Source organism: Alligator sinensis, unplaced genomic scaffold, assembly GCF_000455745.1.
Source record: "Alligator sinensis unplaced genomic scaffold, ASM45574v1 scaffold141_1, whole genome shotgun sequence".
Classification (NCBI taxonomy): Eukaryota; Metazoa; Chordata; order Crocodylia; family Alligatoridae; genus Alligator; species Alligator sinensis.
The window spans coordinates 1092798-1116971 of NW_005842221.1; the positions used below are offsets into that span (position 1 = coordinate 1092798).

Sequence of the window (24174 nt, forward strand, 5' to 3'; positions counted from 1 at the left end):
GTTTGGGAGTCCATTGATGAATTTTGAATAGGGCTCTGGGAGCGGTCGATCTGGAGATATTCAGCCCAAAAGTTGGTCCCCGGCGTTGATTAACTCAAACACCTTTACAGTTGAAAGTTGAAAGGTGAGGAGTATAAAATATAAGCTACAAATGCCATGGCACACAAATAGATAAAAATACCAAAATACACGGGGAGATACAAAATGCACACATACAAATTTTAAAACACAATTCCTTATCTTAAAGTGAAAGAAAGAGGAAGGAAGAAAAGGTAGAAGAGGAAAAACATATCCAAGGAGGGGAGAGCAACTGCAGGCAAGAGGAAAAGGGGGCTTTCTGCTACACTAGCAGTTTCAATATTTAGCAGACGTAAGACTTTTAAAATAAATTGTGCTTGCACACAAAAATGCTGTCAGTGAGGTATCTGTAATGACCAGACAATTCAGCTCAGTCTCACACTACTGATCCTGCTCTCAGTGAACATGCACCATGTGTTAGGGCTGTGCGAAATGGGCCCTATTCGATTCTGATTCGGCCCGAATCAGGGACAGGGATTCAATCCGTTGATTTGGATCACTGTCCTTGATTCAATTCGGCCGACTCTGAATCTGACGATTCAATGCTGATTCAGTGAATCAGCAATTCAGACATAGGCACAGATTGAAAAGTTTATTTTTCTACATACCTTGAGGCAGCAGCATGGCTTGTGATCACTGCAGTGCTGGGGCAGATGGCACGTCCCACAGCAGCACGGGGGGGCTCTCCAGCATGCTTGGCAGCAAGCCCAGAAGTGGACCAGAAGTGCTTCTGGTCCACTTCTGGGTCTGCTGCCCAGCACGCTGGTGAGCCCCCTGCACTTCTGTGGGATGCTGCATCAGGGCAACAGGGGACAATGCATTCTTGGAAGCAGGGAAGGTCAGGGCTCCTCCACTTCCAGTGATACACCCCAGAGATTGCCAGGGGCATGTCTCTGCAAGCGGGGACTCCTTACTTTCCTGCTTCTAGAAACATACCTTGGATATCCTGGAAATGCATCTCTGGAAGTGGCTACAATATGGACACAACACAAGAAAGCGGGTAAAGCAACAAGGTCCACCAGGACTGAAGAGCCTGTGTTCTGTTTCCACCTATCATTAACCTGCCGAGGGACCCGAGTGTTCAACCTTGCTACCTAGAGGTATGTAGAAAAATAATTTAAAGCTGTATCTATATCCGAATTGCTGAATCTCTCCAAATCGATTTGAAGGAATCTGAATCGATTTGGAGAGATTAAAGGGTCCTGTGATTCGATGGAGATTCAGCCACCGAATTGGGACGAATCTCCGCCGAAATGAATTGGGGACCGAAGCTTTGTACAGCCCTACCATGTATCATCTGAAACCACTGGCTTAACCAACTAGTTGGCTCAGTTTTCCTGATTGCTATCTTTTCCCACTTGTAGGTTTGGGAAAGTGCAAGAGTAGTCGAGGTGATCTCAAAATTGATTTAATTATATCATGAAGAATAAATTGATCCCAGTGCAATGGAAAGAACACTTACATTTTTAAGGCAACTGTTTAGCTGTAGGTCTATCAGCTGTGGGTCATTCTTATGGGGTTCATAAGAAACGGGGGCCAACTAGGCTAGTCTCCCTGTACAGCAGGATGATCCCTGTCCTGAAGTGCATATGTTCATACAAAGAGAGTAATAGTAGTAATATAAGCATAGTTAGCTCTGAATTCCAAATGTTAAAGTAATTTAAATGACTTGCTTAACAGAGTGGGCAGATTTTTTTTAGCTACTTTTGGTGTTAGTCAAAATATAGTGGTAACACCTAGATCTTATAAAGCACATTTTGTCATCCACTCAGAAGTTAGACAGCCCCATTTTCAATTATTCTCATTGTCAGGTTATTGGCTTTACTGAAAGTGTGGGTCTGTACTTGATGGTTTATCATGAAAAACCATCAAGTGTCTTGGTTTTGTCTCAAATTAGAATGAAACATATTAGAAATTTTGAAAAATGTTGAAGGGCTGAAAACCTTTTCCCATCCAACTGTATTGGGGAATGCATATGGAGAAAAATCTGTATCAAACTGTTTTGTGCACAAATTATTTGATCATAGCCCTCTTTTCCTATTTAAAGGTGTTTAGAAACAAATTTTGGTTTCTTCAGTGTTTGCAATTTGTTTCTACTATGTGTTTATCCAATGGGATTGTATAGATTGCTGACTAAATGTATGTAATGAATCATTTGTGGTGGTGTTAATCACAAGCATTCAGAAATCAGGAGTCACACCCTCTAAAATCAAGAAGTTGGGTTAAGCAGAAGAAATTAGAAAACATGGCAATTTCAGTTCTTATTTGGTTTCAGAAACTTGTATGCACGAGTCATATTTTTAATTTTCTCTCTGCAGCCATAATGGCTAAGAAACTTACTTTTTAAATGAAAGTTGAGATTCTTACAAAATAACATGACACCAGGAATCAGGACTTTCAAAAATACAAGAATTTAGATTTGCAATAACATTCAGATGAGCTATCAATTATATAACTGATTTTTTGATAGGAAGGATTTTCAATTTGAGATTATTATTATTGGTTCGCGTAAATCACATGGAACTATTTTCACCCTTTAGTTGGATCATCTGAGATTTATGAACTTTTTCTGTTTTCTGTCACCATCTTATTTTGGTTACAGGTTTGAACTTGCTGTTGTACAAAACTTCATAGGAACAAAACTTTTGTTTGGATGAGTATTTTTTGAGCAACTAGTAATGAAGAAATACATATGACAAGGCCATGTGAAACTTGGCTTCTAATTCAGTGACTGTTTCAAACATGATTTTCATATTATTTTAACAACTCTAAAACTGATATTCTCCTCTCTCAAAAGAACTCAACAGCTAGTTCAATTTTAATGTTTTTATGTAGTTGGCCCTAAATTTTACATTTGGCTCCAAAGTGTGCAGTACTTGCTTAGGTCTGTGAACACCTGCAGGCCTCAATTACCTAAGCACTTTGTGTAAATGTACATTATAACCATGGCAGTACAGTGCTTCCACTGTTAAATGATACCTCAGCTGAGCAAAGGTTGACCAAGAAAATCTGTGGAAAGGGCCTCCCAGAGGATGCACCCTCTTAAAATGAAGTACAAGGAAAATACACTTAAATTGAAAATGGCAGCCTGTGTATTTCAGAGGCAACAAGAAATGCCAAGAAAAGCATTATAGTCATGTTTTCTAGCTTAAAACAACATTTAAAAATCAGTTTAAGAAGCTTTCTTTTGCAGCTAGAATTCAACACCTGCATGGTTTGAAGATTTTTTTTTTATCTCGCCACCGTATAGATAGAAAACGTATCTTTAAAAAGCATCAATGAAGAATTGCTGCTTTTGAAAAACCAAAGCATATTCATTACCCAGATTGAAAACCTGCTGGCAAAAAGGATATCCTGGAAAAAAATGAAAAAATAATGTGGCAGAAAATATCCAAAGCAAAAAAGAACATCTAAACCAGAGAAATAAACTAATCAAATTAGAGTGAACAACTGACAGATTTATCAGGCTGACAGTTAGCTGTAAACCCAAATAAAGAACAAGTCTGCCTTGTAGTAGTATCTAGTATCCAACTGAGAGCTGGGGATGGAAACCTTTATTTTACATTTATCTAAGAGTTAGTATGACAGTTTGAGCTGCCATGGAACAAACATCATCCGTCTCACAATGTTACACAGTGCTTTTCCCTTTTACATGTTGCCTAGGGATTATCTTTCTGAGTAAGACTGCTCCTTGTGATAGTTATTAACAGATTAGAAATGGTACAGGACTCGTAAAAATGGACTTCTCAAAACCATTTGCAGTTGAGATATTAAAACCAGTTTCTACCAATTTACTCTTAAAGGACATGAAAAATAAATGGCATAGGAATTAAAACCGGCATCCCTGAAAAAGGGTTGCACCTAGGAAGTGGAGTTGATTTGGAAAAGTTAGAGCAGCAAATAGTTAGAAATGATTTGGGGTAAAAAAAGGACAACTGCAGAATTTTGGAGAAAGAAGTTATGACGCTAGACATTATTAGACTGAAAGGTGTAAGTGTGACCATGGTTAGCAACAAAAGAAAAAGGAAGGAGGTAACAGAGGTAAACCCTTCCTCCCCCAGCATCCATTCTTCAATGTACTGTGCTCCTTCTTGATTTCTTGTTTTCATTTATTTTCCCCCACTTTTGGCTGAATTTTATTTTTCTAGGGGCAGAGGCAATCATTTTTAATGCATGTATGTATTTTCCTCATATTTTATTTTTAAGAGTGCATGTCCTTTGGGATAGTATGGAAAGCTCCTTTCCACAAATTGAGTGGAATTCAGCTCTTCAGCTGAGTTATCAAGTAACAGTGGAAGCTGTGGACCTCCATAGTTATGGTGTATATTTTTGCAAAATGTTTATTTTCTTTACTTGCAAAACACAAGCTGAGCCATGAAGTTCAGATCTGATTCCATACATTCCCAGACTCTGGAGGAGTTCAAATCCAGCTGATAGGGTGGGTACTGATTGGGGTGACCAAATCCTAAGTATGGTCACTCTGGTCACACTGTACATTTGTCAGTGTCATTTATAGTGTTGGAAGTAGCAGGAATAAATTACATCCTAAAAAGTGGTGTTTTTCCACTATACATTTCCCACTAGGAAGGAATGCTTTGCCTGTATGACTATATCAGTTCAGCTTTGCCAGCAAAGCCTTCTAGTGAAGGCATAGCCATTGAAGAATTGTCATCTCATTGACCTTCAGCAACAATTAATGAGCATAAGGGATGAAGTCGCTTGAAAATGGACTGAGGTATTTTTGAAAGTTCACCTAATGGTTAGACATGTTTTTTATTTTTAAATAAAAGCTCCAATTCTACAGAGTTGGAGGAAGGTATGAAAGAGCTGCCAGTACACAGCACCAGTGTGTCCCAGCTGATTCTAATTTCTGGCTCAAACAGGAGAGGAGGGGGGTAGGCAGGTCAGGTGATAGATCTATATCTATATCTATTTTTCCCTTCTCCGCCTGCGCTTTCCTTCCTACTCAGTGTAGAATTATTTGGTAGAATTATTTGGCCGTCGTCAGAAAGGAAGGGAATTCAGGTTTCTATTGTACCGTATGATATGTCTGTTCTATTTAGTGTCAAACCTCAAGGTCACCTTCAGCTAGCCTGAACCATATAAGCTCCATCTTTATTACCTTGTGGCAACAGTATGCACAAAGCATGAGCTAAGTGTTTTTCTAATGTGTATTGTCAGCAAGTTTAAATTGGGGGCAGGGCAGGTTTGGCTTGGGATCAGGACTGAGCAGCAGTATAGACACAAAGCAAAGAACTTCCTTTTTTTGATACAAAAAAAAAGAGAGAGAAAATTGGAGAGCAGGGAGGGTGTTTGTCTGCCTCAGAACACATTGGCTCAATTATCTCCCCCTTCTCCATAATGGCAGTCACTCAGCAGTGGCTCCCTGCTTCTCAGTCTCTCTGGCTGTTAGTAGTTCTTTGGTGGTCTTGATTTGGGAACAGCTGTTCTTATGGTCACTAAACTTAGAAACTTCATATGGTCCCCTAAATCTTAGAAATTAAAAATGAATACCAATATAGAGCAATAATGGCCCTTCCTCACTGCTTTGCAAAAGGTGGGGCAGGAAAAAAATGTCATGCAATTTTGCTTTAAATGTCTACTTATTAGTGATTTAACAGCTATTCTCTTATTTCAGGCATGGAATATTTGTCAGATGTTCTGGTTTTCAGAAAAAAAAGTTGCTGCAGCATTTCATTTGATGAAAAAATAATATATAATATAAAGACTTCAGGCTCATAAGTTACTGTATTGTCTTTAATACTACACTGCTAGTCAATACTATTATCATATGCAGGTGACCTAAAAGTTCCTACTAATGACCATTAAAATGATTAAATTCTTAATTTCATTTCCCCAGTGTAACCTGTCCTTCCCTTTCCTTTACTGAACAATCGTTGCCTGTATATCAAATAGAGATGAAATGTACTTGCAACACCATGCTGGTGATATGAGTTTCTTGCATTGCCATGTTATTATCGCAAGAGTAAAGCTTTGATTGTCTTTGTCCTCTGAGACTCCAAATAGTTACACAGTGGAAAATGCCATCTAATAAATTTAAATGCCCAGGCATGCTGTTATTTTCATTCTGGACAGATTTATTATTGTGATTATTTATTAGTTGTGTCTAGAATGTATTGGGAGTTTTTTTGGCATGTATAATTAGACATAGTCTCTGCTCTTTGAATGCTGAAATTGTGGCATTCTCATTAGAATGAATGGCTGGTTGATCTACTCTTGAAATCTGACAAAGAACACCCCTATAAGGGGCGTGTCTAACTAGTTAATATGTCTCAGTACAGCTCTAGAGATATGAAATGGAGTCTTGCTTCAGATTGGTGCCAAAGGTTACCCCTGTTGACCTAGCTATAAATAGTTACAGGGTCATCTCAGTTGAGGAATCAAAGGTGGCTGGATATGCTGCTAGCTGCATCAATCCCCTGTGTCGTTACAAAAACCAGTATGCCTCAGCCAAGCTAACTTAATGATCCACTAGGCTTGGGTGGATCTTTGAATGTTTTACTTCCTGTTTATCTTGTGAAAATGAAAAACAGTAATCCATCTCTAATGGGACCACTGTTGCAGTATTCTACTATCCATACAATTACTTCTGAAAAAATGTAATTTTCCATCTAATTGTACTCAATAAGAGTGCTCATTAATTTTATTATGTAAGTTATTTTCAACCAAAATGATTTTTTTGAACTTGTTTAGGCTTATTACTTTTGGAAAGCTATTGCCAAGAGATGGATCTTACATTTTTTGTCAAAGTGGTCCATTATCTCTGAAATGAATCTAGTCAATAACTTATGTCACAGCTAGCTATTAAGTGTAATGTACTTCTTATTGTAGATGTTTATTACTGCCCTCTTCTGGATAAAATCAGAACTATTCAGGAGCGTATCATAAATTATAGACCAAGGGTGGCCAACCTGTGATATGGGTGCCATGAGTGGCACAGGTAGCCTTTATGTGTGGCACGTGGCAGATCAGAGAGGGTACAGGCAGCAGAGTGACGGATGGGCCAGGAAGCAAAAATCGGAGCAGCAGATCAGGCTGGGGAAGGGGATCGGAATGGCACTTGGGGAGGGTGTAGAGCTAATTTGTGACATGCCTACCAAAAAGGTTGCCCCCCTACTGCCCTAAACACCCAGAGCTGCAGACATGTTTTAGACTTAGAAAGGTTCTCCTTTAGATGAAGAAAGTACATGTGGAGGGAGGCTTTTGTTCTTGCAGCAATAAGATTTGAATTTTGCATGTGCTGCTACTCTGAAGTTCTGAGTGGAGCACAGCAACAGACTTGAAATCATTAAGTAGCCATACTTTTGTCACAGTATACAGCATAACACAGCTAAATCCCAGTTCAAAGTTAACAGAAGTTCAAAACTATGCCTTGGGGTTTTCAAATATGGCCAGCTGGACTGCAAAAGCTGTCACTTACCAGAGTGGTGTTTTCATTATGTTCTGCACCACAGTACCACAGCTTGGGCACCTTGGAGGTGGCCAGCTGGCACTCCCTTCATCCAAAACCCCATTTAGTCAAATGGCTAGGCTGCCTCCAAAAGCTGACATGAAAGAAAAATTGGTAGGAAATGAAAGACTGTTTAGAAGTAAAACAATACTGAGCTTGGTGGAGTGGTGGTGTGCAATCAGTCAAAACCAATATTCCACACAGTAAATTTTGCATTTATGGTGGAAAGAATGTGACCTTCTAAGCAGGCAGATAACTCTGGTGGTTGCTGGATGCTCTGTATGCTGGATGCTCCAGCTCTGGTCTCTGGTTTAATAGTGTCGTGTGAAAATTTAGGGTTCAGATATGATTCTGTCACAAGCCCTCTCACAACTCTGGACCAGGAGCAGGCATTTTATATCACCACAGCATGCTCCCCTCTCTGTGTCTGAGAAATACACTGCTATCTATCTGAGATACTTTGGTCTCCTGTCAATAAGGATGTGAATACCTTCACAGTCTTTAACAGATTTAGGTAGGGAAGTCCTGCAATCCTTACATTACAGATGTGGAACTGAGGGACAGCAAGACTTAGGGACTTGCCCAAGGTCACCCAGGGAGTCTGGGGCAGAGCTGGGAACAAACCCCAAGTCTTTCAAATCCCAGGCTTGTGACACTGCACCATCCTGCCTATGGTGGGGGCTGCAGGACTCTTACCTCCTCCCTCCCTCTTCTTAATCCTGAGGACTAGCAATACTTGACCTTCAAGGCACACAGGGATTGGTATTGTACTGAGCTCCCAATATATCTTGGCAGCTTTGAGGACAATTTGGTACCTGATGGGGAAAAAAAAGCAAGTTGCCTGGCTTTTTACCTGATAGATAAAAAGTAAGTAAACATATTTACATGTTTGAGCTGTACATTTATGAATGATAACACTTTAACTAAATTTGCAATTATTATTTTTTTTCCACTGGCAACATTTTGCCTCATATTTTGCTATGTTTCCTTCACTGAATATTTGACAGCCAAATACAGGCTGTGTTGTTTAGTTGTGATTGGTTACTTAAGTAACTCATATTTATTTCAATTCTGTGATTGGATGAGAGTAATTTATAATCAGAAGGATGACTTTAAAAGAACCACTATGGCTTTGACTCTTGGGAAGAGGAATGGGGTTTAGCAGATAAGTAAAATTAAGAATTTTAGAAAACTTTACAGCTCCCCCCTCCTTTTTTTTTTTTTGACTAAACAGGCCTTGCCTATGGGATCCTGTCTAGAAAGAACAAACTGCCACATGATTTGTTTTCTGGGGACAGATCAGAGTTAAGATTACTCATTTCGTTTACCTGTGTGGGTTATGATCAGAACTGAGTTTGACATATTCAGTTGCCCCTGCGGTAGGACGTGAACAAAAGGATTTGAGAACTTTTATCTACCTACTATGTCAAACTGCATCCTATCTGGAAACATATAGCCTTTTGCAAACACTCTTACATGTATGTGTGATGTATGTATCATATTCTAGTTTTGAGGAGGTACACACTTGAAGTCTGCTACTGAGTGGCAGCTGCTCAGTTAAAGCTCAGCTACTGAAATATTTGGCCTGGCAGTCACAAATGCAGGTGTGAATGAAATGTGAATATTTTTGGTTGTATTTGCTCAGCTCTAGCTATAATCAAAGGTAACTTGCTCAAATTTAAATTCTTTTAGACCAGTGGTGCTCAACCTTTTTCTTTGAGGGGCAGGAGGGGCAGATGGGCAGTGCCCAATCTGTTCATAGGCTGGATCTGGCTGGTAGTCCTGATCTGTCACCTGGGGCAGCTGTGGTGGGGCCCCATCCGGCTGCACGTAAAGGTCCATGGGGTGCAACCAGGCCCCAATCCAGCCATGTGGGGGGGGGTGTGGCCTGGTCCCACCCCAGCTGTGTGGAGGAAAGGGGGCATGGTCTCACCTTAATACAGCCATGTGGGGAGAAGGGGATGTAGCTTGGCCCTGATCTGGCTGTGCTGAGGGAGGGGATGTGGGACTTTGGCACTGGGGGAGGATGTCAGTATTAATTGCCACTGCTCCCCAGCTGCCAAATTTCCTGACCCCTGAGGAGGCCCATGGGCCACATGCAATGGCTCTATGGGCCACATTAGGTTGAGCACCCCTGTTTTAGACAAATACTGAGATAATATGAAGGTAGATTAGGTCAAACAGGGATGGGGTAATTTCAGTTCTGTTTGCTCTTATTCCTGTATTACAGATGGGCAGTCTGAAACACATAACTGTGAAATCACTTGCCCAAGGTCACTCATCAAGCCAGGGACAGAACCTCGACTCTCAGTTTAGTGTGCTATCTGCTTGGCCACACTTTTGAATTGAGGATGTTACATCCTTAGGTGTTATGATTTGAATGTTTTGTCGCTTTACTTAAAAAAATAATTAATCCGCTGTCTTTTATGTGCTTTTGGCTCTAGATTTCTTCAAGGGAAAAAATATAGACAGACAAAGCTACCTCAATGCAGATCCCACTGACACCAGTGGAGAGTTTGGCTTAGTGAAGGCAAGACCAGTTCCACTTACCAGACTGACGGCTTTCCTTACAAGAATACATCTGCATCTTTTCTTTCACTGTCTGAATAAGAGTTGCAAACATAGGTAAAGAGAAAGGGCCAGATTCACTTGACCTGTTAAGCATATAATTTCCCAAGTGTGATTCTATTCCACGCTACTCAAATCCCTGTAAAAGTGGTAAAACAAGGGGAATGGGTTCTCCTTCTCTTTGTGTCTTTTGTGTAACTCAGTCTTAAGGCTCAGTTGATGATACTTTATAAAAATAGATGTATTCATGAAGGTTTCAGGACTTGAGCAGCGTGGAATAGAATCACCCTTAAGCACCTACGGGTCTTGTCACAAATTACTTTTAGGCTACACAGAGCTCTTAACATGTGATTGCCCACACACATTGAAATGTGAAAGCTAGTTTTAAGCACCCTTTAGTCATCACATTTCAGTCTTCCTGCATCCCACAATAGTTTCCTTGCCCCTCCCTCCACGCTGTTCTGTGTGAACAAACTTTCCACTTCCTGAACTCTACTGCCCAGAAGGTGGTACTGACACCAGGCCAACTCCCTCTTCCACTCCTGGGGCTGTGACTTTCCTGTCCCCAGGGGTGCAGCTCCATGCAAGCAGTGCAAGCTAGCAACATCTTGACTTACCTCCCAGCTATCCACCTTTGCCATAAAAAGGATGAGCCAAAGGGTGTCTCCCCGGGCCCCATCAGTTTACATCCAGTAGGTAGAATAAAGTCTGGCCCTTATGTATTTTGATTAGTTTTGGGACAAGCTAATTTATTGCATGCTAAATAAATTGGTTCAAATCCTGTAAGATGCTGAGCAGTGGTTCTGATCCTGTTCTACTGAAAATAATGGCAAAACTGTTATCAACTTTCACAGTGCAGGGTTAGTCCCTGTAGACTCTTCAGGGATTCAGCACCTCTCAGGATTTAGCCCATTATGCCAAAAAATAGTATATTATGTAACAACTCTGAATGCACCTCAATGTGGTACAGAATGGCAATGTTCTACTGTATGTGGAACGATCCAAAGCCAAACAGAAAAATATTTTAGTACAATATGAATGAAGTTACACTCTAATCATATATTCAGAAATTTACACAACATACTGAACCTGAGTTTCTGACAGGTCTGACAGGTCTGGGTTATTATACTATATTTGAAAACTTATTCCATTGGAAATAATGTGAATATTTATAAAACACATAGGACCTGAGTCCTATCTCATAGGCTGATGAAAATAAATTAGCTCTTTCAATGTCACAGGTGAAAATAAAATAGATATAAACCAGGGTTAAGTGCTATGAATGTATCTGAATAGGACCTTGTTAGAGATCAAAATCAGACCCTATGATGGAAACAAACAGAGCAAGAATCACTGTGTTTGATATGTGGTGTTCATGTAGGCCTAAATTGTGGTCAAGTCTAAATGGCCCAAGGTGTATTTGGTGAAGCATGGCCCCACCCAGACAGATTTACAAGTATAAGTTTAGATCATCCTAAACTGTGGCTACTACAGAAAAAATGGGCAAGGAGGAACAATGTAATAGCTGTACCCTTTGCATGCCAGTGGCACAACTAATAGGACATCAAAGGGGAACATCCCCCATCCATCATGTTGTATAAAAAGCTGTAGTACATTATTTCTTGCAATGTCTGGGAGGTACTTTGGAGGAGCAATTGTTCTGGGGAGTGTCTCTGCTTCTTTGGGCAGTCTAGTTTACACACTCTTGCTCAGACCTGTTTGCAGAGGAACAATTTAGCTTATCCCAATCAACAGCATTTGAATTACATAAAAGGAATAGTTCATATTTGTAAATATTGTTTAAGCAAATAACATGGGAAATTAATTACAGGTGACCTGAATCCGAGCTGATGTCTGGCACTTTTGTTTAGTTTTCAGTCTCTTATAGTCCATTAAGGCTGTCACAGTGCATGAAAAGCTCACAAAATGCTGTTTTATTATGATTTATTCTGTATTCATTATTTACAATAGCACACTGGGTGTGTCTACACATGATGCTACATTACCATAGCAACGCGCTATGGCAACATAGCATCCATGGCTGTCTACATGTGATCAGCAGCTATATCGCCATAGCAATGTGCTTCCCATTATAGCGCACCGCTACAGCGAAGTAGCTGCTAAAAATAACCATGCACCATGTGTACGGCACAGTACAAGCAGTTACTGCACCATGATTTAGTACTTCCAAAATCATGGCAATTTAGTACTTCCAAAAGGACGTACTAAATCACGGCACATTAACAACATCTCCATAATGACATGCATAGACGCGACCACTGTGTGCTAGCTGCTTTCCTACTGCTCAAGATAGTAGGATGGTTTTTCCACTAAGCAGCTTAGAGTCCACGGACAAACGAAAGAAATGGGTGTTGGTCAGATGAATGGGAAAGTGTATGTGAACAAAAGATCATTTATATGCAACAAGGATTTTTTGGGTGATATTTTTATTGACTAACTATGCGGTTGGAGGAAAGCAAGGCAGACTTTCAAGCAAAAGATAGGTCAAATGATTCACTGGAAATAGTGAGTCTTTAAAAAAGTGCTTAGATGTGGATAGTACAGGAGCCTGCTCAAAGAAGTCAAATGCTCCAGAGAGGCATGTATGAAAGAAGGTACAGAGATGATTGTGTGAGAGAAGATGATATAAATGGAGGGCAATGGGCAACATGTAGCTACATGAGTGACAGAGTTGTGCAGATGTTTGTCATTGTTAGTGGTGGCAGTCTCTCAGTATGAGGATGACAGTCTTCCAAGTAAATAGGGAAGTCATCAGTAGTTCACAGATGACCGAGAAGGCTGATCCGAGATCTGCATGTTCTGCTGGAGACATGGTAAATAGTTCCAGGAGGATGTAATGCACATGTAGTGATAAACTGAAATGGGGAATGCAGAGTCCATGGAAGAGTTCAGAAAGAGGACTTACATCAGCAGATAGATGGGCAAAGTGGATGATCGCAGAGACTGCTTGGCATATATGCAAGAACTGGGCTCTAACTGTTCTGTGTGGTCTCTGGGTTGTAATGTATTTTACATATTCTACTGATCCCAGTGTACACATTCTGTTTAGTATCTCAAGTGTCTGTTGGTTTGTCACATAGCCTATACCATGGGGCAAATCCTGCTAATTTTTCTTACATGATACTGTTGACATTAATGGAGTTACTCATGTAATGAAAATTTGATCCTAAGTTAGTATTTTGGCACAAAGTTTATCTTGACTTTTATTGGATGAGTTGCACCAAGCTAAATACATCTGTTCTAAACACTGTGCATTGAAAAGCCCTATGTTAAAGTCTGCCATAGGAAAACACTACCAACACATCATGGCATACTCCTTCATACTCCTTACATGCGGAAGGATAAATGGTTATATATGATTTCAGAGAAGGCTGCTGGTTTTCAGTCTCTTCAGGAAATTGTAGTGTTTGTTCTCCTGGACAATATTCTTAGTCTGAATAGATTAAACTCATTGCCAAAATTATGGCCACAGTTAAAGTTAATTATATAGCTGCTGGAAACAATCAGAAAAAAGAGATAATTCTTCACTGTAGACAGTCCACCCACTCATGGGGTCAACTAGTTTCACATACTTGCCATTTCTCACCACAGACCATTAGGGAGAAACCAATAATTACTAACTCTCTTTTGTGGAGGTGGGTGGAGGAAGTGGAGGCAGGAATTTCCTTTCAGACTTTTTTGTGTTCTACGTAGCCACATCCAGTAATGAAATAAACACGATATACTCCTGATTTTTCAAGTGTTTTTTAAACACCCATTTATCATGCCACTTGGGAGAAGTACCTAAACATGATTCACTGTTATCCTCTGCTCACAGAGGGTGAAGCAAAGGCAGAAGCGTTGTGAGGGAATGAGTTAGGATTTCCTAGCTCCCAATTCCATGCTCCATCCCCTCGAATGTACTTCCCCATTTAGTGAGGGATGTATGTAGCAAGAAAGACCATTTTCAGAAGGTTTTTCTTTTTTTGTGAAATCCAGTGACAAAATTACATTATAAAAAAAGCCTTTTCTTCTTTCTTCTAAGATATCCTAGAGGGCTGCAGAGAAAGCAGGGATCTCGTCTTATCAAACATCAGAGTTAGGTGAAAGTAAGGTAAGGACAAGTGTTTTTCTTCCTAGCAAGAAGATCCTAGTGGTTGGTATCAAAAGGATGAATCTGAGTTTGTTTGGTTTATGGGAAAGTTATCCATTTAGGTGTAAAAATACTGGCCCCTGGGCTCAGGTCATTCTCTCCAATCCAGGTGAGACCCCATTGTGTGCTGATCTTCTTTGCTTCAGTGAAGAAGGGGATAAGTTGTAGTTCAGAGCTCAAGATGATGAGCAAAACTTGTCCTGCTGTTGCTAGACTGCTACTAGAACCAGAGTTTAAAGACAGCAGGGGTATGCTGGAAATAATAACTATTGTGGCTGCAGTGTAGCCTTATCTTATATATAAAGTGTGGGTTTTTTAAAAATAAATTTATAAAGGATTCTCCTGGAATAGTCTATTAAAGCTTTGTTTAATTTTTCAAGCACTTTAAAGGGAGTCTCTAATCCTGTGTCAAGTGTTGTACAGAAAGGACCATAGGACTGGTAGGGGTCTCGTAGAGCTTTCTATGCTCCCCACTGGAGGATGATTTTTTAATGAGTGTATGTCTTAAAACCCAAGCTACTGTCTTATTCATAAAAACCTTGCTGCAGTAGATGCATATAATTTCATAAGACTGTTTAAAATTATGCTGTTGTTACAACCTTTCTTTCTCTTTCAGATGTTATTGTGAGATCTGGGAAGAGATGAAAGATTCTCATGCTCTGTGATCTGAACCAAAAAGTAAAAACAACAGGGAGAGGGCAGGGGCCAACAATGAAATGATCCTCTAAGGGTGCAGACAGAAGTGACAATTTTTGCTTGATCTGTCCACAGAAAGCGCATAGCTGCAGACTGCTTCAAAAATGGCTGATCATGTGAAAATCTGAACCCTTAATGCACGAGGGTTTGGATGAAGACGTTTCAAAAGTGTCTTCTGTAGCTTGTGTCTGTGCTGCCTGCCAGCCTCCAAGCTGTCTTCAGAATGCGAGGGGGAAAGGGAGCAGAGGGAGTTTGGTTTGGGGTTTTTTCAGCCCTGACTGGAGGGTGGGGTTGGGTGTATTGGAGCCCCCCTGAAGATGGAGGGGCTCCAATTTACTCCCCCCCCCGTGCTGGCTGGGGAACCTCTAGAATGAGCTCCCTCTGCTTACTTTCCCCCTTCCCATTCTGAAACAGTGACAGGCTGAGAGGAGGTATGGGCCATTGCTAAGGGAAACTGGCTCCCCTGGAATCTCTCCCCCGGAACCAACAGTGAACTTCTGTTTGGTCCTGGGGATCATTGTAACTCAGAACACTTCCTGCAAAGTATTCTGAGTTACAGTGGGGAGTAGCATTTCTGTCTGCATCCTAAATGTTCTCCTCTCATCAAACCCAGGAGATCTGATAATCCTAAATCAGTGAAAGTCTGTAGAGGCTTTACCTACAGAAACACGATAGGATCAGAGGACTTAAAAATGCTCTTTACTTGAGCTAGGGGAGTGATCCTCTCATTCTTTTCCAGAGTCTTCTACATTCTTTGTTGTCCCCATATTTTGACAGATTAATAAGAAAACTACGAAATCTCTTGACTGATCGTTGGAACTGAAACCCTTGGTATCAATGTAGGTCTTGAATGTTTAATATTTGAGACCAGACTGCTGAGTTTTTGAAGCCATTTATAAAAAGAGGGAAAGGAATTTTCACTTCCATTTCTAGAAATAGTAAGACCAGAAAGTTTAAAGTCATTCTGTACTTAGGTGTCAGTGTGTTCTGGTTGGAATGTAGCCAGTACCTTTTTGAAGGATTTGTCATATCTCCTCATATGCACACACCTTTTGAGCTGACTAAAAATATACTTATCTATTATTCAACAATCTCTTCATCTTTCACCTTGCTGCTGGGTTGCCTTGTAAAACTTTAACAAAAAGCTCATTTGATGGAAGTGAAGGATAAGGAGCCAGATCCTAATGTGGATTCCTTCTGTAGAGTACTTTGTGGAACCCATATAGTTGATCTGGTTTTTTTTCAAAAAACTTTTAGAGAACATTCATCTGTGAAAAGAAAGAACTGTTCAGATTTCATAGATGGTTTGCATGTATAGCATAGAACAAAGTATTCTTTCAACCTTACTATTAAAAATAAATTGTATTGCAAAAATAGTGGACTAAGATCTAGTATCTAGGCATAGAAAACCAATTGCTTTACAGACTGATGTACTGAGTAGAGCTGGTCTGAAATTTTCTGCTGAAATGCATTTTAATTGAAACCTGCTGCTTCATCAAAGAATGTTTGGCAGAGATGCAACAAATTTGACAGTTCTGAACAAGATGGATTCTGAGACGTAGCATGGAATCTATGGTTATGAGGGAGAGGAATGACAATCTCACCTCATTGATGCAAAAGGGATATTTTGATACATTTCTTGATTTGCAAAAAATGATCAAAACATTTTATCTTTGTTCCCATGTGGCATGAAAACAAATTTTAAAAAGTTGAGAGTTGCCGTGAAACAGAATTGCTACCTTCTGGCCAGCTCTAATTCTTTTCTTTCCTCATACTTTTCTTTATAGAAGTTTTCTCCAGATGTAATTCCTATGTAAATAATAAAATATGTGACAGTGGATTAGAAACTGTGTTAGCTACTAGTGTTAAGTGTGATTTTGCCCTTAATATGGACAAAGGACAGATGCCTTTAATAATGTGCTACCTTGTCACACAACAGTCCTTGTCTGCTCCAAGGGCAAAATTATGTTTAACTCTGTGTTAGTTAAAATGTATGAGTTAAAATGTTTTCTAACACTGCATTTTCCCAGAGCAGCAAGGGTTTTAGCTATTCTAATTTTATCTTCAGTAATGGATTCCTAATTTTATTGTTGTGGCTGTTTCTCCCTCAGGGAATCTGGAAATGAGATTCAGCATTTAAAAAGACCTTAGCTGTAATAGACTTTTAATAATGAAATCAATAAAAAAAAGTATTTTTTACTATAAATCCTAAGCATTTTAATACAGTAACATAAAATGCTGTTAACATTCTTTTATTGCTAATTTTTCCAGTGTTGTCTCATTTAACCACTTAATTGTCCAAGGATGTTCAAATATACATCTGGAAACTACCACAGAGACCCCTCTGGGTGGCATTTGTTAAATGTTTCACTAGAGTTCTATGAGGTGTGCTAAATGTTACACAAGACTCTGTGGATACTCAGGTGTCCAAGCAGCTTTAAAACAGAAGAAAGCTTTGTAGCCAGTGTAGGATCATGACATTGTCACCAAGAGCCTGTTTTTATTGTGGAGTAGCATCAGACATGTCCTCTGCTGATATACAAATTAGTGAGATGTCAATCAAGGCCTGGATGGAGGCTAAAGGGAGTGTGCGTGTGTACGGTTCTTTGAGATTTCTTCAGAGAATTGCATACAGAGATAAGTGAGAGTTTTTTAGCCTCTCAGAACAAGCAGATCTCTGAAAAATGTTGGAGGCCAAGATGACCTGTGGAGAGCTGTTGTACCTCTGTGCTGACCCTGAAGCCTCCTTTGCTCTATGGCTCTCCCTTGTAGCATTATGTGAACTGTTCATAATGTTTTAAGTGAATAGGTGCTTACGTGAATAAATACCTCAAGATTTTTTAAGACCTGGTTACCACAGTGACCACCGCCTCTCTGCTAATAGCATTAGTGAGTATTCGAGAAATCAAAAAGCTGAAACTTATAAGCATCTTAAATTACATGTCTAGACAGCAGCCAAAAAATTGTCATTTGCTGGGTCTTGTTTGCCAAGTATCAGCCTACAGCAAATTTTTACAGCTGAGTCACAAGTGCCTGCTAATAGGAAGCTCTGTACAACCACTGTACAGTTTTGCTGTTAAAATTGTTTCTTTTGCAAATGTGAATCTGTTTAGTGACTGTTTCGTGGTGCTGCTAAAGATTCTGGGTAGCTAGGCAGTTTTGCAGTCTCTGGAGTACGTCAAAAGTATTGCTTTTTGTGACATAAATATACTGTATTTTTGAAGTATAAATCAACTCTGCATATAAGCTGACCCCACATTTTCAGGTTCGGTATTAAGAAAAACAGCTTTTCCCTTCAATACAAGTCCATAACTACAAATAACTATAGTTATTGCCCCTATAAAATCCCAGGGAATCAAATAATCAAAGGAAGGACATAAAAGAGGAAATGCATTAAAACACTAAAATAAAAACTAGACTGAAAAAAATTCTAACTTGATATTTTTATTGCAAGCATAAAAATGCTGCAAGTTCAGAAATCAGGATTGTCAGGCACTTGATTGCCAGGCATTTTTCAGGTCAATCCCATGTATAAGTTGAAAGCAATTTTTGTGATTCTTTTGGAGGAAACAAAAGGTAGACAAACTCAGAACAATAAGGTAAATTCCATCTCATGACATGAACAGACATTTGCTCTCCCAGGAGACGCTCTCCTCAGAGTGATTTAACCCTGGTTGTTCCCAAGTTGTTTTTCTCCTGGAATGGCTTTCGTAGTTTTCTTATTAATTATTTTCTTATTTACCCTGGAAGAGAAAGCCTGAACATCTGTATACTAGTGGCTTCTCCTGGGAGAGCAGTGACTCTCCCAGGAGAAACTGAATGTCTGTTTAAGGCCTGAGCCTTATTTAGGCAACTAGGAATGTGATTTAGATCTGGCCCTCACTGCAAGTTAGTGGGTAGCCAGGCCTGCTGTGTACAGGTTTCCCCACCAGGGTTGCCAACTGTCCATAATTTTATAGATGGTCTGTAAAAATCACGCCTTGGAGGCACAGCCCTGCACCCAGAACCGTAACTGGATAGGGGAAGGAGAGTGAATGGGACAATGGTACCCCAGGTCATTTATGCTAACTGGACTCCTGCACCAGGGTGCAGTGAGCCCATCCCTCAGCTACAAAAGCCAAGCTCATGCTGCTCCGCCAGGAGCTGTGGCAGCTGCCACCTAAGCATAGACAGCAGCAGCAGGTAAGATTCCACTCCCTCTCCCTCCACCCCTCTCCTGTTCCCTAGTGGTCAACATAATTCCCCTCTGCCCTGGGTTCTGAGAAATATCTTGCTATACCTCTGGGTGGAGGTCAGGGTTTTGGCTGGGAAGGGTGGTATGGTGTGGGGGTGAATAGAGGACCTCCTGTACTGGGTTCATTTGGATATAAAAGACATTGCTGCAGTTGCACAGGGTTGCCAACCCAATTCATTTTGTTTTTACTGATAGTAAAAATATGTCAGTAAAACATTTTGTAAAAAGTTTGCAGATTGTCAGTAAAAAAAAAAATTCTTGGGTAGTGCTTCCCACACAGTACTGCCAAGAAAAATAATGGCTCCTTGCATTGCACTTTCCATCTTTACTGTGCCTTACAAACATTAAATGAAATCCTATCCTCACAAGAAGAGGCTGCTGCTGGCTTCACATCTGGCATGAGAGTTATCCTGCTGGCTCAGAACAGGTTGGCTCAAAGCTAATTGTGGGAACATAGCCAGTCAGTGACTCTTGATGCTGTTCCAAAAAAGGAGCAGCATATGACCCCAACTAGCACAAGTACACAACAGTACTTGCTGAATGCAGTTCAGGTTACTCTAGCTATGCAGTACATGATACCCACGTGGAGCATGGCTGCGCATGATAACCAGGGCCAGCTTTATTACAGATAAATTGTCCTCCCACAATTGAGATATAACATTATTGCGATCCTGTTAGGCGATACTTAGAAAGTCCTAGTTTTGCATATTCAGTTTATATAGAGGCTACTTCGAATTTAAATAAGGATGAAAACAGAGGCCTAGCAGGGCAGTGATGGTGTAAAAGCAGCAGCCCCCGAAGGCAGTGTCCCTCCTGCTGTCTTGGTCACCCCTGCTCAGTTACACTACTGGATAAAACTGTACTTGCAGGGCCTCTCTGGTGACTTGATGATGCATGCGACTCTCTACAATAATGCATTTATTACCATTGGTTTAATTTGACCAACTCACTTTCAATCCTATCTAAATAATTAAAATAAATATAAAAATATTGTGGCTCAGGATCTATTGAATTTCATGTAATGGGACACACACTTAAGTCAGGAGGAAAACATTACAAATCATATATTCATAGTATACTGATAAAGACTGTTCCTAGCTTCTTTAAAGCTGCTGAATCACACCACTCTGAAGAATACATTCTTCTGGAGCATCTCTTTAAAGTTGTAGTGGGGGACAAAGCGTTGTATTTCAAAAGATGCATTGTGCTACAATGTTCAGCAAGAAATAACTCTGTCCTCTTACAAATACTGTAATACCTCATCCTACAGTGCTTAGAAATAATTGGATATAAAGTGTTTTGGGATCTTATTGATGAATTACCTGCCTTTTAATTATTGATGTTGCAGGTTTAAGATTTGCTCTGGCTCCCCTAAAGGCAATGATAAAACTAGCATTGACAGAACTTATTGTAAGCAAGGGATTGCCTTATAGATTTTTAGGTGTAAATATTGCAGTTTATAAGTTTGTTTTTTGCAGGAATGGAAGTTAGCTGGTGCACACTCTGCTGGCCAGTGAGGTTTCTGTAGAGAACATTCTTCATTAGATTAAAAAAATGTATTTGCTTTATGCATTTCTACAAGTGTTTCATGTACATGACAGATTTTTTGCATCCACATTGATTGTGTCTAGTGCCAATTTTTTTTAATCGGCATGTCATATGGTACTAGATTAAAACCTTATGGAAACTATTGAATCAAAGGAGTTATTTTTTATTAACCAAACTTTTGACCTCAAAGGATGATATTGCTTTGTTTGATAGCCCTATCTTCCATTAAAGTTTATGGGGCATAATTCCCCATCTGTAAAATTAAGGCAATAAACATTCTTTCCTCCTCCCTTTTTTTTATTTCCATTATCTGCACTTCAGGGCAGGGACTCTGACACATTTGCTCTTCATATATGCGAGGTGCTTAGTACAATGGGGCCTTGACCTAAAGGGGTTTTCATAGCCATTACTGTAATACAAATAATTAATAACTTATGAAACCTTCATTGATTATCATAGGTGATCTGAGTGAGGCAAGTATTTCAACACCTCACTTAAAAATTGCCTTGTTTTGTATATTTAAGTTGGAACCAAAAGGCATCTTTTCAGTTTGATATCTGCAGATACAACTTCTATTATAGTCAACTTAATATTTCAGAGATTTCATTAATTTACTTATCTAAGTTATTGTACAGTAATGCAATATTTTGGAATTTTGTCTTGTTGATCATGTTATCTTGTAAGACTGTTGTCATGGGGTTACTGTGTGATGCTTGCACAGTATCTAAACCAAACATTTAACACTAATTAGAGTTCCTCATTTTCTGGGCATTAAGTTTGAAACCTTGGGGTCTGATTTGCAGGTGTGCTCAGCACTCACAGGTGCAATTGAAGTACAAACAAGGACACAAAATACTGAATAGAGTTTCTTTGTTGACTCTTCCCATCCTGTGTCTGGAATAAGATGAGGATATTGTAGAAAATATTATGTGATTGTGAAATTAAAACCTATATCCTAATTCATGTGTGCACAAACGCAGACACACTCAAAAAGGCACAGGAAACTTAAATTAGAAAATGCCAGAATTCTTGACTGCTTGACTTCATTCTTTTAGTTCAGTTTTTTGTCTGTCTCTGATATACAATGGCCACATGTACATGAGAGACTGGCTGCACAGTAGCCCGATACTACTGTGCATTAGCCTCCTGTGACACGACACTACTGTGCAGAAGTATTAGACTACTGTGCAACAGCATCACAAAAAAGATGTTCATCAGCGCAACTGCTCAGTAACTCAGGTTACTGTGCAGTCATTCAGTACTTGCTTATACAAGTATACAAGCATCTTGTGTAGATGAGGCCAGTATATTTGTAGATGTGTGTGTTTTGAGAACAATAGCAAGATCAGCATGTCCCCAGTACTCAGTGAGCCTGGTAAGCAGGGAGAGTGTTGTGAACCTCACCAAATTTATCCTGTTATTATGACACTTATTATTTACCAGCTCCTTTCATTTTCCCCAGGACTGTCATTGAAGGCAGAAAGTTTTTGTCATGCAGGAAAAGAAGAGGACTTGCACCCTCTATGGGCTTTTCTTTTTATTGCTCAAATTGACTAGCTACCAAGGGTAGTACTTTTAACAAGTGTAACATAGGCTGGAGATGCCATGAAAAATCTTTTTCCTTAAATAATGCACCTATCCTATAACTTTTTTTAAACTTAAGAGTATTAGATACTAGTTGCTAATTTTTTAGTCATATGTAGAGCATTATTTTAGGTGTGTGGGTTAGCTTTATTTAAATTAATGCATTTTTAGTGTTTTTAGTTTAATATTCATGAAAGGGGCCTCAATGATATCCCTGTAGATTGAAGCCCTCTATATATCTACAGAACAGGTACAATATGAACTATGTGCTGGTAGCACTTCAAGGAAGCACTAACAGCAATAGTAGCTCAAAAGGGTGTGCAAAATTTCGCTGACTGTTTCGTTTCAACACTGTTTTGACTTGTTTCATGCTCAAAACAGCAAAATTGAAATGAAATGAAGGGCTTTGAAATAGCCTTGAAATGAAATGAGGGCAGTCGAGAGTTTTGAAGCTGAAGCTAGACTTGCTTGCAACAGAAAGCAAGGAGAGGGAGAAAGAAGAGGGGGGAAGGACTGTTATGATATCGACTATGTAGCTGGGCAGTGACTGTCATCCTTCCCCGAGGTTCCTTACAATCCCAGGCCTCTGGAGGAGGGATGGAAAAGCAACATAAAAAGCAGCATTGTTTGAATTCGGCTGCTTTCTGCCTTGGGGTCAGTTACTGAGCTATCTTCTACCAGCTCAGCAGCATTGGACAACAAAGGCTACCATTCATTTCCTACTTGCTAGCCTAGTAAGTGGGATTCATTAATACCTTTTGCTATCTATGCCCTTTAATTTTATTATTATATTCATTGATTCCTTTCAATTTATTCCTCCCCCAAAATCCACTTTTAGTTTTTGTTATTCTATTTTTATTCTTTTCACATCTGTGCTTTCTCTCACAGTGTGCATTGCATTCACTGTGCGGGGAAGCACAGCATAATTATATTGCATATTATAATATAGAATTTATATAGGAACACATACATGCATTTATATCTTTTTAATATTATTTATTACATACATACATACAATTATATTATCTACATCTAATACATAAATCAGATAACATTACAGGAGAAGACACAGATTTTCCAGCACACCAAGGCAAAGACAAGACACTATGAAACACACCACAAAGCATACTGGAAAGGCAGCTGGCAAGCTTTCAGGGAGGGGCCGAAGACGGGGTAGAGGGAGAGTGGTAAGTTCCTGCCCCTCTAAATTGAGACAGCGTCTTTGCTACAAGCAGCAGGCATGAGGCTTCTACTAGTTCTACAGGCAGCAAGGAGAGGGGAGCAGTGCCAGTGCCACTGCCTGTGCCTGAGTCTCCAACCTCTCCAAGAGCACCAGCCATACCCCACCCCCCCCACCACCACCACTACCACCACCATGACAACAAGCAGCAGCACCAGCATGATAGTTTCCTCCACCCCCATTTCACTTCCCATGCTGAGCCTTCCAGTGCCAGAGGAAGAGCTGGAGCTGGATTTCACAGTGCCCTAGCAAAAGAAATTCTGGGAAAGAAGGGGGAATCATCTGAGTTTGTGCTCCACACTCCACAAGTTTCCCCTAGAGACAGGTCTCCTTCCCCAGAAGGCACTTTAGAGGAGGTTGAGGTAGAGGTTGTGGAGGCAAGTGGCTCAGCTGAGTCTGCTCCTCCTGTTGCTGTGCCCCTGCTTGCTGAGGAGGGGAAAAAAGCAGCATCCACACATGCACCTGCACCCCAGAAGTGAGTGGGTAGTGTGGTCTGGGATCATTCTGAGCTGGCAGATGATCCTACATATGCTATCTGCCTGCACTGCCAAGCCAAAACCAGCCAGGGCAAGGGAACACCACACATGAGCACCACGGGGATG

General features: G+C 40.1%; 1 protein-coding gene across 1 annotated transcript in view; it reads left to right on the plus strand.

Annotated features, from left to right (window-relative positions):
• EEA1 (early endosome antigen 1) overlaps positions 1–24174 on the plus strand; it is a 265467-nt gene that overhangs the window by 69680 nt on the left and 171613 nt on the right. The window lies entirely within an intron of this gene.